Source organism: Perissodus microlepis, chromosome 23 (genome assembly GCF_051167445.1).
Source record: "Perissodus microlepis isolate ML-2025 ecotype Zambia chromosome 23, ASM5116744v1, whole genome shotgun sequence".
Classification (NCBI taxonomy): domain Eukaryota; kingdom Metazoa; phylum Chordata; class Actinopteri; order Cichliformes; family Cichlidae; genus Perissodus; species Perissodus microlepis.
In genome coordinates, this window is record NC_140482.1 from 34,858,927 (window position 1) to 34,875,140 (window position 16,214).

The following is a 16,214-nucleotide window of genomic DNA, read 5'->3' on the forward strand; positions in this document are numbered from 1 at the left end:
GTGGGACTTTCAGATAAAGGCAGAGTGGCTCCAGCAGATCCCAGGAATAACATCAGAGATCTCTGTCCAGAAGAGCGCAGTCCTAGGAACAGCTGTTTACTTTTATTGGCCTTGGTTTTGGTTAAACTGTTACTGATTAGAGCGTGGCTCTGTTCACAGGTAATACAACCAATGTCCCAGAATCTTTAACTCTAACAATTAACAAGTTACTTGTTTATTTAAACTGCAGAAATAGCAGAAAGAAAAATGAAAGGTTAATATTGTACAAAGATTCATGTTCTAGATTATTTATTGTCCTGGAACAGTCCTTCCATATTTCACGGTATGCATAACAGTGAAAAAGCATATTTCCAAAAATGTCATACTATTACTAAACTCTTTACCAGATGTTCCAGATGTATTATTTTATGTGTATTTGGCAAACGCCTGAAGCAAATGAAAGATACTTTCTATGTGCATGTTCTAAATAACTACAAGCGAATGACCACCTGAACTCGTGAATATAATACTAAAAATAAGATATGTTGTTTTTATTTGCATTGATTTATTTATTGATTTATATATGGCAGTATGGCTCTCTTCTCAAAGGAACAAAAGACAATAGAGTGAATAATAACCACAGAATGAGTCATACATATGAAAAGAAGAGCTGCAGAGCAATTTGCAGCTGCACAGCTAGTGTTAGCTGGCAAGAAAGGTGGATTCACAGAAAGGATTTAGCACAGGGGTGTCAAACTCCAGGCCAGACCTGTCCTTGATTCAACACAGCTGATTCAAATGGCTAAATGACCTTCTCAACATGTCTTGAAGTTCTCCAGAAGCCCGGTAATGAACTAATCATTTCATTCACGTGTGTTGACCCAGGGTGATATCTAAAACCTGCAGGACACCAGCCCTAGAGGCCTGGATTTCGACACCCCTGATTAGCAGATCCATCATTATGGTCCAACCATGAAGTGGTGAAACGCCGGAGTCACTGTCTAGGTAATATCTTCATATATTCATATCAAAAGTGAATAAGAAAACTTGGGAAACATGTTAGTCCTGGTTGCATGTGTTAAGGGAATTTTCAGCCTTGGCAAAGGTATGCAGTCTTGTTTAATATTTGCCAACTTCATTCGCTGAGAATCATGTAACCACTGTTCAGTGACACTAAGACCATGTCCTTTCAATTCAACAAACAAGCATAAAACAAACAAACAACAACCAAAAAAACCTCAGTGTTTTTCTTTTAAAATGGTGTAGCTACATGCTGATGCTTCCACTGAAGAACCTAGGAGGATTCAGCCCCATGACACACTTTGTACTTTATTTTTAAGACGCATTCATGCTATACCTGCCAGTAGGCATTCTCAAAGCTTCCCTGCCTCCTTTAAATCACCTGACTGCTCTTGTGATCAGCCACCTGCCTGCACAGCTGCTGCTCGCTTGCTCATTAGCTCCCCAGGATATATAGAGGGCATTTAGCTTTGCGGTTTGCCAGGTTGTTTATGCTGCCTTGCCGCTGCAGAATGGGACTTAGGCTTGCTTTGTTGTACCTGTTGCACTTTTACTGATAACTGCCTGTTGCTGATGTCAGGCATGGTTTTTCAGTTGCTTGGCAGATCTTGACTGACTGAAGTTGACCAACAGTGATATATTGCCCCCCCCCCACACACACACATATGAACCACTACTTATTGAGGATATCTGCTTGAGCCTAATAAAACCACAGCAATGGAAGAAAAATAGCCTCCAGCCTGTACTGTTTCTCTGGATGGACAGGTACAAAAAAGCACATACTCAGGAACATGGTCAAAATATACTGTGACATTTGCATGACAAAAATAGGTAAAAAGGAGCAAATATTCTATTTATTCCTCATTAAAAGCAAGAATTAAATGTATGCCCGTGATTGCATGTACAGTAAATTGTATCGGTGGGGTGACTTGATTTTACAAGAAAAAGAAATATAGGTCCCAAACTAGGGTCAAGAATCAGGAGAGGAGTTGTTCTGATATTATGAGGTTATTACAGCTGATGATAACATCAACATAACCTGCTGTTAAACTCTCTGTGTGTTTACATTAAGCGATTAAATCTAGTTTAAAGTGCTGAGGTTTTGCATGCTTTTGGCTTATGGATTCATTTTCAGCATGAGTAATACAATAGTTGAATTTCTTTTTAAGGATTTGTCTTTTTACAAGTCATTTTAGGCATAATATACATCACATTATTAAAGATAATACTGAATAATTTTTGCATTGCAATCTAATGTTTGATTCTTAATAATATTGCAAGGCATTACTTAAGATTTATTTTATTAAAATTCAGTTACAAAATATTATCACCACTCCTATGAGTCAATATATGAGCCTCAGATGATTCTCATCACCAAATCAGTTTCATCATAATCGCTTGAGTTTGCTCGATCTCTTGACTTAAAAGAATGGCTAGAATTGATTTTCTAGTCTCTGCAGGTACGGTATATTTTTTCTTGAGTGTTGACAAAAACTTGCAACTTTTTTTTCCCTCGCTTTTTTTTCCCTTTACAATTCACACAGAAGTGCAAAGGTAATGTACTTTAACTATTCCAGTTTCTAAGGTATGAGCTGATGCAATTTAATGCAACATAACGCAATACTTGTGTGAGGAGTAAGAAGGAATTCTGAAAATTATGCTTACCGCTGGATAGTGCATGAGGTAATGGTACTGCTTTAGGAGTAAATGACAACACAAATTTATGAGGGCTAAAGGGAAAACAATAAAGTCTACCAGGATCAAAAACTGAGGAAATATGTTGTTTTATACAGCTTTACATGCAGGATTACTTTTTCCCGTGGGATTTTTTAAATCCCTGTAGTCTAACACTGTAAAGCTCCAAAATGTTCTTTCTATATTTACTATGTCATGAAGAATTAGTATTGTAAAAAATCATGAATTTGTGAGATGTTTTAGGCGATATTAATAGCAGATTCATTACGTAACTAACTAGCTCCTGCCAGTATCAGAAAATGAACAGAGATCTGAGAGTGGTATCAGTCTCAGAGAGAAGGAAAAAATAGTCTAACAGGCTGCTACAGTTTTTGTGAAATGGCCACGGCCTGCTACCTTGGATTTTTTTTCCTTTAGTAGCAGCTGCATCCTGTGAGCAGATTTCAACCTGTTGAGCACTGACACACTCCTGCCGGCTGTCCACCCTGTCACTCTCCATGACCCTTATCACTTATCAACAGTGTCGTCCAGGCATACACACACTGAAATGTATAAACACTTCAAATGCATACAGATGGCTTCTCACAAGACCACAGGCACACTTGTATAAACCTGCAGTCACACACATACACACACTCGTTCTTATACTTTCTCCTGCTTATAATACACACGGAGTGTCACTCTTTGATCACACTGGTGTTTACTGAAGCTTCCAGCATCCCTGCTCATTTTCATGGTATTAAATGGCATGAAAAAAAAGGCTGTAAATACATCCTGGTTTAATAATTCAGAATGTGCAGGTGAATACATTGAAGCGATTAGGATTAAAATGGGGTTGTGCTCTGCATCGTTTGGCTGTCCGATAATGAGAGACCTGCATTCAGAGCATCTCATCCCTAAAAGGATCAAGATTGTCTCTGATCTGTTTCACAACCTCGCCGGGCCTCTGGCTGCCTATATGCTCATTACACCATGCAGGGTAGTGTGGGTGGAGGATATTTGTGGTGTTCGGTGAGTGTGTGTTGTGTTTTCAGCTATTAATAATGAACTTCCACAGCTAGCAGGTGCTAAATTACAACATTAAAATTACACTAAACATTAAAAGTCAGTCAAGAACTCAATATAAATTTAAAAAGTTGTCATACTTTAAAAAAAGTATACATATTATTATTTTTTTTAATTGTCCTGATCAGTTTGTGGTCTAACTCAAGTCTAATAAAATATAACAAAATGTGCATTTAAAAAAAAAATAGGGCTTTTTTTGTAATAGACAAATATGAAAATGCAAATCCAAATGCTAGAAATACTTAGATTGTGTGTAAATTTGCTCAATTAATTTAAATGAATGTTGTCCAAAGAGACTATCAGTTATCCTTATTTGTTTTTATTTATTTCATCTAATTGTATTCATTTATTTATTTTTTGGTTTTGATTTTGTCTATTCTATATATCTATATTAAATCACAATCCTAAAATATCTGGTAGTGTGTTCCTTCAAAGAAAGTGGTAGTTTTTTACAACAGCATCTATACTTAGTTGAATTTTGTTTTTCCAGAATAAAAATGTGATTATATGGCTACAAGCTACAGTTCCTTGAAGCATGACAAGAAGAATTCCTCTTTGAAGGTGTCAATATACCCAAAACAAGAGCAGACATGAGGCTGCTGCACTATTTTAGATGCCCAATGTACACGATATAACTTTATGTGGGATAAAAGTTTTTTTTTTATTTATTTATTTATTTTTGTTACTGCTAATAATCCGATTTAAAACTTTCACATATGCATGTGTGGTGTGCACATGTAGATAACAGCGTGCGCAACACACTCCTGTGTTGGAGTAAGCGGGCTAATGCTGCCCATAGTGGTGGTGGGCTTTAGATAAGAATGTCTGTAATCTCAGTTCCTCTTATCATGCTGGTACAATGACATGACCCTAATCCTACACTGCAGTAAATACATTCTTTAAAACCTATATTTGTTCTGTAGCGAAACACCGAGTTCTCTTATAACATTGTGTGTGCCCCGGAGGACCCCAGTTTCTTGTCTCGTCTGTGTCAAGAACTAGTAGAAACATTGTCTCGGTGCCTCTGGGCGATACTATAGGCATGGCAGTCTTATCTGATATTCCATCATCTTGTCAGCTTGTTCTTCTACCTTTACCTGCTTTATTCATCCAGGGTACAAGAAAACATTTTTGACATCAAAAAACAGTTTGAAGATGTGCTCTACAGGTCAACCTTGTAGCTCTCTTGATTCAAAGTCTTCGTGTGTGTGTCTTTAGGCACATATGTAGATGTGTGTGATGTTGAAGGAGTTGCTGGCTGGCATCAGGCTGAGTCCTCAGAGAATGCTACTCTGCATTTGGAAGATGGCTTTCTGTCTGGTCAGTTAAAGATTCAGCTCCATAAGGGTTTGAAAAAAGCCTCCTTATACTTAGACTTTGTCCCTGCACTTGTTCCTTTCCTGTCTGCTTCTTCCTTCTTTCCTCTTAGATGTGCGCTTCAAAGTGCGTCACAGATCCGGGTGTTTATTCCCAGCCTTCCTTCAGGCATCTCTCCTCCTGAGCATCGCTTTCATTTGCCACAGCTACTCTGATGGCCTGTCAGCTCTGCCACACATGTCCTGACGCATACTGTAAGTACACACATGCACAGAAACCCAGGCAGAACATTAAAAGAAGAGATGTGCCAGTAAATGAAGTCAGTTTGTGGACTTAGCAGTTCACTCGCATGCAAGTGAGCAAGGCAGCAAAGGAGATTTTGACAAAGAAAAAGTGCACTCACATCTGCAGCTGTACTTATCCCAGCTTTAAAGCTGCCTTTGCATTTTGCTTGTTCTCCTCTGAGAAACACTCTGGGTATAGCTGAATGCATTAATTACATATGCACTGCTATAGATCCACTGTCTAACACTGCTGATTGCCTTCACCCTCCCCATGTCAAACCTAATTGCAACTGTTAACCTTAAAGTTGCTCTCATAAATGAAATTGACAATCTGCCAAGTTCGATTAACTTGGGTAATAGAATGGATTGTGTTATTTCCTTTACACCTTAGCACACCTTCCACATTTCACATGGCCCTTGTGAGACTGCTGTGTATAGGCAATCCATTTAACGGATTAATAATTTGGACTTTTTAAGTTTAGCTGAGAAGTGAAGCTAAAACAGTCTAAAGTCTAAAGGTCCTCATCTTAAATGCATGTCAAATATTCATCACTCTTCTTTTACTCTTTTTCCCAGGAGATGTCTTGTGACCAGAACTTCTGACAGACTGAATATAGCACCAGTGGTCTTAGGATGCTGTATTGCATAATAAAGTCCAGAGTGTAATCGCATTCATAATTTAAGAAGAAATGTTACACAACATGGAAGGAAAAAGTCAATGAGGGACAAGTCTATTGAGTGACAATAGACTGAATAGTGCATATGAGTTACACACGTACACTGTTTCTTCACTTAATGTAGAAAAAACACAGTGTAGCCTGAAATGCAGCTGGAAGCGTTGGATTGATGAAAGCCTTCATTCTGCAGCATTTTAAGCATCCCCACTCTTGACAATATATCAATAAATTTTCAAAAAGGATGCAACAGCACAGTTCAATGTGCAAATCAATTACACCATAAGTTAGAGAACAGTTATTTCCATCAATGGAGGAAAAATCAGAGAACATAACTCTAATCATTTGTCACAAAAATTGGTCTTCCTCTCTCTCTTTGCTTACTGACTAACACTCTATCCAACCCTACAATTCGCCCTGTCATTTCTCAGACAAACAATGGGTATAGTCAGGCTTTAATATATAAAAAGGCTTAGTGTTAAAAATGTAAAAACAGGAAGGAACCCAAGGAACCCTCAGGGTGCTGGAGATGGATGCAGACAGCCATCTTACTCATAGTCCTGGCCGGAGCTGACAGAATACTAAAACACTGCAATGTGTCAGAAAGCTGACTGGTGACATGAAAAACAGGAGTGTGGATGGTGTGCCAAAAGTTACTGGTGCAGTTCCATGTGAAAAAATGGACGACGGTTTATGTTTGAAGTTCTTTATGAACAATTGCTTGTGTCTTAAACCCACGGTAAAGGCATAAATAATACAAGTCGTGTTCTTTCATGAGAATAGAACAGAGAATACCAGCATTACTTAAAGTTACAGTCATTTTAAAGAGCCTCTGTCGACAGCTCAGCTTTACATGTCAAAGTAATTACATTTGTGGACACTGATGTAGGGTTTTTTTTTCATATTTTTAAGAAACATTTTTGGTGGCAAACCAAGCATGAAATCAACAATTTTTTTTCTGCTTGCAAAAACCCTTCGAATTAAAAAATAAGACACAATAGTGACAATAAAGTTTGCAAGAAGACATATTGTTGGAGGGATTATTCCTCAGCACAACTTTCATTTCTTCCCAAAGGTGTCAGATAACTGACAGTAACCAGGGTGCAATATAATGAGCAGACTGAGGTGAAAATACTCAAAAGAATGAAACAGTGATTAAAGACACAAACTCTGACACGACCAAATTCATAACTTCATAGTCAATGTGACATATCATCTTGCTCAGGCTATTTCCAAGCTGTGAAATTTGATTTTCATTATGTGTGGCAGTAATGACAGAGAATTTCAGACAGAAATCCCACTTGGGTTGCCAAATTTAACTTAATGTCTTGTTGTGCTGGTTGCTTATACTTACCTTCAGGAATAAGGGTAGAGGCAAGAACTTTTTTTATATTATAATATTATTAATAAATAGTAAATTAATAGTCATTTGAATGTAGTGAATTTCATTTTAAAAGACAGTGTTTACAATATCATTAATAATTACTTTATTTTATAAGCCATTGTTAAATATTAAGTGGACAGTTATTGTAAGATTAAAACGAATCTTTATGAAACTTTGTAAATGGTTAACAAACAATTTAGTGCATTAGCTGATGTAGCTGATGATTATAATACTTAACCCTTGTATGAAAAACTTGAGTGTGTCTCTAAGACACCAGGGACTTTGACCAGAGTATTTGTTGCCATCAGAACGAGGGTGGGTTCACCGATTAGGTAAAAACCTCTAAAACATTTGGTAATCAGTAACAACTGCACAATATACAACATATGATGTTATATGTGGGGTCATGGGGGGATATAATTAATATCTTCTCTTAGGAACAATAAAAGAAGATATATGATATATAATTTATAAAACTAGTAATTTTATTATACTATTATACTCCGTTTTCAGCAATTGCTGCAACCATTTATTCATTACAGATTAATTACATGCCAGCAATATTAATAGCTAATTACAGTGACTTATTCCCAGTACTCACAGTAAATGAGGACCTTTACCCCCGGCCACACTCATACATTTCAGATCAGCTTGTCAGCTGAACAGAGTAACCATGCATTTAAAACTTGCTCATGGCACAGCTCTAAGAGGAAATTCACAAAGATGTAATGTAACAGCAGTCATTACATTACTGAAAAAAGTTCTCTGCTGATGCACATGCAATACAAACTGATGTGCACTGTATAGTCACAGAGAACAGAAACACCATCTACCTTTGCACTGAGCTTTGCCTCAAACTCTGATAGATCTGTATCAAAGCATGATATGATCAAGGTGCCATCAGAAAGACAGAGCCTGCAGCTTCTCTCTCATTTTCCCGGCGATGTCTTTTGGAGCAATCTGTCAGCTGTGGGCTAAAATAGGGATTCCGGGGTTGACGTCAGGAGCATCATATTGTACCAATGAGAAAGGACCCCCATGTGATTCCTTCTATTTCACTCCTTATGTATGTGCAAAGCATATAAAATGTGATTTTTTTAATGTTTCAGATTAGAATTTAATACCCATACAAGCTTACTGTATCAGTCAGATGAATACACAAATCCAGTGCTGATAAATAACCTTGGCGATAACCACCAGATTAATGATTAGTAAGTCTTTCTGTTTCTGGAAACACATCTGAGACATATTAATGAGCAGCTATCCCCGTTAGCTCCCAACACTTATCACATGGACCATACTGCAGCATACTTCCAGCACTAATGGCTCACAGGGCTCTTTTATCTCATCTGTGGCGGTGATCCAGATGATGTAACAGCTCAATTGAAATATCATCATGGGAGAAAGGCAAGCATAAAAAAAATGCAAGAAGCACCATCCCCAAAACAAACCTTAAATATTAATTCAGTGATGCCACTTATGTAAGCCTCAGCTCCACTGGGAAGGAGGCAGACACGTGTGCATGAAGAGTGTGAGAGACGTTACAAGTGCAGTTATATATTCTCTCCTGAGTGTCTGACTCATAGTGATCTCTCCCATGCATCTTTATTTCTCGTTTTACATTCTAATTCATATCCCTATTTTGTGTATTTTAAAAGTAGAGGCAAGACTTTTGTTGAGTTTTTTAAAGCATTATTTTTATTATAGGGCCAGGATGGGCCACCAGATGGACAAAGTGATAAAAAAAGAGACAGTATTCATGGGAAAGATGAGGCAGGATCCATATCACAGGAAACATCTAATCTTTCAAGACAGGAAAGGTTACCCAGAATCTGCAGATGTCCTAAATATTTAGATAAGGTGTGCATAGGCTTTCAATCTCCTTTTGCTCCACGCTTCCTCTCTTTCTTGAGCTGTGAAATAGTTTATGTCCTTCCTCTGAGGTGAAACACTGGGGAAACAGTCTAAACAGTTTTATTACATGTATCAGGGGAACCTAAATATTTGTCTAACGGGATGGGCGAGAGGTTGATGTATCATAGGTGGAAGCCTGTATAGGGCACAAAAATGAATCTGAATCTTTTGCTGCTACTCTTTCCTTGCTGATCTCTTATCCTACAGTTGAAACACTTGTGATAACAACATCTTTTGCCATGCTTGGAGCATGTCACTGAAAATTGCATTTTCAGCTTGATCTGCCGGTCTATTCCTTTCCGTTCAAACAAAAAACTTCTCAGAAACTGCAGGGTGGATTGACATTTTATTTTTGTAAGGATATTAATGGTTCCCAGGGGGTCCATTGTTAGTGTTTTTAGATGATCGTTGTGGCACTGAGTGAAATTCATCAACAATTATTGGGCAGATTGGCACTGAGTGCAGTACAGATCTTGACCCCTCTCTGGGAATATTGTGTACTTTCTTTCATCCAAATTCAATATCAGGTATTGGATTTTTTTCACCTTTTTTTCTAGTTCAGTGATGAGGTCAGAATTTTGATTTGTCCAACTGTTTTTTCTTTTAAAAAATGCACTGTTCTAAGGTACCTATAAAAATGTGTTTTGCTTTTTGCTCACTGTAAAAACATCCCCTGGAGAACCAGAAAGGTTTTATGATTCTTTCTAGACGTTCAGTTTTGGCATCTATGTCGCTTCAATAACATGTATGAACATTGTGCTATAACAGGCAACCGTTTACACCAACTAACACTGACAACTTTTGAACAAAATTAACAACTAATCACATTTCAGTGTCTTGAATGTCTATTACCTCCGCAGACATCCAAAATAAAGCCTCCTAGCCAGACTGTTAAATACTGGAATTGAAGTCTAGGAGAGGTATTCAGACATTCAGACAGTGAACCTGATTTGCATGAGATATAATCCTGGACCAACATGATCTTCCTGTCTGGCAGATGTCTCCTGTTCCCTGAGATATTGGCTGGATGTCGGCTGCCGTTTGTCCCGTTTTCTGTCAAGATGATCTCACACAGCATCAATAATGTTGAGGTCTAGTCTCTGTTTTTCTACCCAGGTATGCTTTTACTGCACTGGCAGTGTGGTTGGTATCATTGTCATGCTGAAAAATGAAGCTGTTACCAATCAGACGCTTTCCAGAGCATCTGATTGGTACTAATTGGTCAATCAAAATCTGACTGTAGTTTTTTGAGGTTATAATCCCATCAACTTTGACACAATCACCACTGGCTGAAATGCAGCCCCAAACTACGCCAGAGTCTCCATCCTTTTACTCTAATCCATCTTTTGGCTGTAGATACTGACTGTTGCACCTCTCTCTTGAACTTTCACATTCATGCTACCAACAGTTTGAACCAAACATTTCAAAAACTGATTCATCACTACATCAGACCTGCTGCTACTGATTTTCAGTCCACTTTTTGTGTGAATTAGTACTCTTCAGCCTTTTCTCCTCTCTTTCTCTTTCTTAAGAATAGCGACTCGACAGCCACCCTTCCACTGAGACCTTTTCTGATGAGGCTTCCTCAATCCTTGGATAAGGTTTTCTTTTATGAACATCACTTTCATACACTGCTGCAGATAGGTTTTTAGGACTGCCAGTTTCATTGTCTTCCACTGTCCAGCCTCCTCAATTTTCGTAAGGAAACATGCACACCTTGCTGAGACATACCCAGTTTTCAGCTAATAAGTTTACAAAAACACAATTTTATTCATGCTAAACTCTGTTAAATAAGGTATTTTTCATTGATTTAAATAAAGAAATGGGAACGAACTGTGTGTTTATGCAACAGCCTCCAAAAGTAACAAAGTGCCTAAAGATACAAGGCTCTATGCTAAGATTAGCGCTTAGCCAAAAGTACGGCTGTGCTAGAATCTCACAGTGTTTCAAGCACTGTTGGACGTTTTGCAGGCTTGTTTCACTTTGAACCAGATTCTTTCTAATCTATGAGAATCCAGCTAATTGACAATAATCTGCAGTTTCCAAAAATGCGATCTATGTTAACACAAAACAATGCCGAATATTCCTGGCATGCCTCTTTTAAGTTTCCTCTTAAACACCAGAGCAGTAATTTTGTTTAATCAGTAATTATTTCATCATTGCTGCTTAACATACTTCCTCCTACGCAAAATAAGAGAAAGAAATTGGCAGACTAAAGATAAAAACGACCTGCATTTACCAGTTCAGCTGTAGTAATGGACACACTGCCATCTGCACCTCGGGGATAATTTGATTTGGGCTGACATGGTAAATTACCCTGCTACAGCCTGTCCATTTTATTTGCTAATTCAATTCAGTGTCACTTAACACCCAGAGCCCTTCCTTCGACAGGGCCCCAGAGGCACCGAGAGCCTGGTTTACTCTAGTGCAGGCGCTTCTCTGGGTTGGTTTACTGATAAGTAGAATTTGACCAAGGGGTGCTGAGGAGGACACCTTGAAAATCTCAGAAACAATTTCACCAGCATGACCTTGACATAGAAGGGAAAAAACCTGATACAACAGCATAAATTCATGCTAACTGGGTTGGCGACACTTCTCAACTTGACACGTGACTAGATGATTTAGCACATGCTGATACATGTGTATCAGCAATCTGCTTTACTAATGTATTTAATGATGCCTGCTGGTTCTCCCCACCCTCCTTCTTGAATATTTGATTCTTCCATACATTTTAAGACTCAAGAGGCCTATATGTATCATAAGTACAGACATGTTTATAATGTTTCCTTCAGAAAAAGATATCCTCAGGGAAGCGATCTAAGATAAGTCCTTTTATATTTTCCATGTGGTTCATTAAAATAAAGATGCTCCCTCACAGGGTGCTGGCCCCATTTTTCCCAGCACAAATTATACTTTATGAACAAACTTTTCCATTTTAGGCCCTCTGCATAAATACATAAAGAACAGCTTTGCTAAGAAACTAAAGTTTTCTCAAAGTAAACATCCATGTTGTGATGGCTTTTTAGAGTTTATGTTCTTGAACAAAGACTCTTCCCCAGCTGACTAAAATATTTCTGCCAAAACTTTCTTCTTAAGGAACAAGGGTTCTGTTCCCTTTATCTTCTCATTCACCAAATTTTTGTGTTCAGTCTTTCATTGTTGATGTTTTTCCAAACCCAAAGCCTACTCCTCTGAGCTTTCCTGTAGACTAATATTTGTCTTTCCACCTCCTCCCTCTATGTGAACATCTGGACTGGAGCTTTGCCGCAGCACAAACTTCCTTGGCGAACTTTCCTATCTTTTGATGCTTGCATATATAACTATCAATAGTTTACCTTGGCCATAAACATTTTGCTCTAGCCACCAACACAACAACACTCAGCTGACTGCTGATTTAAAGGGAGAAATACTTCTCTGCATGTCATCTTGCTGGAACCTGTACCATATTGGAACTCCATAATAGGAATTTTACTCTGTGACATGTTTGTTCTCTTGTATCTGGGACAGTTTTGCCAACAGCAGTGAAAGGTTTGATCACCTACAAATCACTAAATCCATTGAGGTCCAACTATCCCTTGATTTCGATAGGATGGACTGCAGGGGGTTGATGTGTTTGTCACCCCTCAGGGATAATTGGATTGGTCTGAGCCGTAGATGAAATGAAACACACGACCAATCCTTTATTTTGAATAATCTTTATTCTTGCTGTGTTGCTGAAGTAGTGATAAGAGAAATAATAATGGATTGCATTTATATAGCGCTTTACAATACCACTATTCATTCATACACTGGTGAAGGCAAGCTACAGCTGCCCTGGGGCAGACTGACAGAAGCGAGGCTACCATATCGCGCCATCGGCCCCTCTGGCCAACACCAGTAAGTGAAGTGTCTTGCCCAAGGACACAACGACCGAGACTGTCCAAGCCGGGGCTCGAACCGACAACCTTCCGATTACAAGACAAACACCCAACTCTTGAGCCACAATCGCCCCCTGGAGAATAGAAATGAGTATGAGCTGCTGCTGAACACCATCTGTGTGTATGTGGAGAGAGAGAGAGAGAGAGAGAGAGACAGCCCATGCATACCGTTCTGATTGTGTGTTGCTACATGTCACAAAGTCAAACACTGCAAAGTTTGGTCCAATTTCCGCATGTGATGGAAGTCATTACAGCTCCGGCTCACTGCTCTGATTGAAGTCTCTTAGTCACAATGGGCCAGAGTGACTTCGTCTGAGGCAGGGTCAGTGGAAGCCAGCTCAGTAATCAGGTGGGATTCAGGAAGGAAGATGTGTTCAATCAGGCATCTTACGCTGCAGGTCACGAGAACAGGAATTTCATGTGGGGTTCTATCTATGGATGCCACTGTCAATCAATGACACACATATATATTACTAAATGCACAAACTAAATACACAACAAAATCCATAAATTAATACGATCGCTTATTTTTTTTTAAAATTCTGCCCTAATATAAATATGTATTACATTTGAGTTGACTAAACAATTGACTTGAAATGATGAGTTTACTTAACCTGTTAAACCTACAAGACAATGGTGTCCATTCAGTAACAGCTGCTTCTTATTATTCATTAGTCTTTAAATCTTAAAAACTCATTAAATTGTAAATAAATACACAAAAAAATGTTTATGTTTATGACACAACATATATTACACAAATTTACGTTAAAAATGTATATAACACGGGAAAAACAACAAGACAAACTGGACAAAACTTAACTTTATCTCAGGATTGTAATTTTTTTTTTTTTTTTCACACTAGTTTAAGAGGTACAATTACAAATCTGTGCCAGCTCTGGCAAAAGCATTGTCAGTCATCCTGTACACTGTTAGCTAAATTTCTGCTGACTTACCTTTACAATTATTACCACCTTTTAAAGTTGCCCAAAAAGTGGGTCTAAATCCTGTCAAGGGTATCACTTTAGCTTTTTAGAATATATGTTATCTTCTCCATGGCTTTGCAGTGCCTCATTTTCTTAATCTATCGGGCCACCTGTGAACTAAAGAGTCTTCCATGATAAGGCAATCACTTGCTTTGCCTGGAGTAAACACATTACCATAAGTATTTGCTTAGATAGGGCTAGGGTGACTGGATATAACCCTAAAGTAAACACTGTAGGTTGGCTTTACTTCCAGCATTTTGTGCATCATTTGTATTGTATATTATGTAATCATAATCTTCTGTTTGTGGCTGGTGTATATACACATATTACTTCCTCTAATCTAACTTACATGTACAGCTTGTTTTCAGGCTTCTAACTGGTCAGTATAGAACTCAATTGAATTGATCAAATCCAGCTTTTACTACAACACTTTTCAGAGATTGACTGTTCCCTTTTAGAAAAAGGTGGTTGAGTTTATAAATGCCTATGAAATGCTGTTTTACAACTTCTTGCAAGTTTTTCTCTAAACAAATGGCAATTCACACGTTCATATTTGGCTATTTATGCAACATCAATTTTTTTTTAAATCTTCAAATATGTTTCCCATCTCAGTTACACCTTTAGTGGACAAAGATGGAAGCCTCAGTCTATTGTTCCATGTTTTAACCGATTTAACTGTTTCTATATAGAAGCACTTTAATGTATTTGTAACATCTGTAGGGATGAGAAAATTGCATATGCAGCAGTGACGGAGATGAATGCAGTGTTAATGTGATGCTTCAGGATGCTGTAGATGGCAGTGTAGCACTGATTTCCAGCACCTTTGTGTGTGTGTGTGTGTGTGTGTGTGTGTGTGTGTGTGTGTGTGTTTGTGTGTAAAATCCTATCCAAGCCACTGATAGCTAAGATAATTCCTTCTGATGGAAAAATCCTATGAATTCCAGAAATAGCAACTGCCTATGTTAACATATTGAGCTCACTTTTACATAAATGTGCAAATATAAAGCACTTGTTCACCTGATATGAATCCTGTACCATCAAACAGAATTATTCAATCAAATTAAGAGCTTTGATCAAAACCTAAGAGAAATACAGGATTATTTGCACATGTGAATGTCATCGAGGACCTTTGATAGAAACTGCAGATCCCTCTTCTCCCGCTATACGGAGTTGTCAGGAAAACAAGCCAGCTCTTTGAGCAAGAATAAACCTAGTCCTGCATTAATTTGCATTCATGTTTCCAGTAAATAAATTCCTCTGTAATCCACACACAGAGGCATCACTGTGAAGAAGCAGAGTATGCACAACACTGGCCACAAGCAGAGAGAAGGGTACAGGAAAGGGATGAAACATAGAATAAAGGAGTAGATTTGAACCAAATCGGCAGCGGAAATAGTAAATTTAGCAAATACAGTATTGATGAGAAGAAAGTGGGAAGAATGTTGCCAGGAAGGGCTTTGACACATACCGTAGTGTTGCAAAGAAAGAGGAGGAAAGAGAGGAATGACTTTATGTTGAAAGAAGGAGACGGATATGACCCAGCGGTTAGTCATGTCCCCTGTGGGGCCCTGGGGGGCCTGCAGCGTCTCTTGCTTGTGTACTCTCTTGCTGTCAGGCCGCTTGCACTGTTGTCCTCTGCTCTCCTTCAACATCTGGAGTCTGTTTAGCCTCATGAGCTCTGCAGCCCCCACCATGACACCTCTGCTAAAAATGCCTGATATGAGGATTTTTTTCCCCAAAGGTTAGATCAATAAACACCCATGTTCTGATTAATTTCACAACATATATGTCTTCATTTTTACTCACTGCATCCATCGTGTTATTCACTACTCATCATATTTCCACAAATCAACAAACCTCTTCACTCCAACTGTTAAATCATGGCTGACTAAATGCTTTGACATTTTCATTAGAAGAAAATTTGTTGCTGCAATGGAAAACACTTCCAGTTAGGTGTGTGTCACTGTCGGATGCTTTGATGA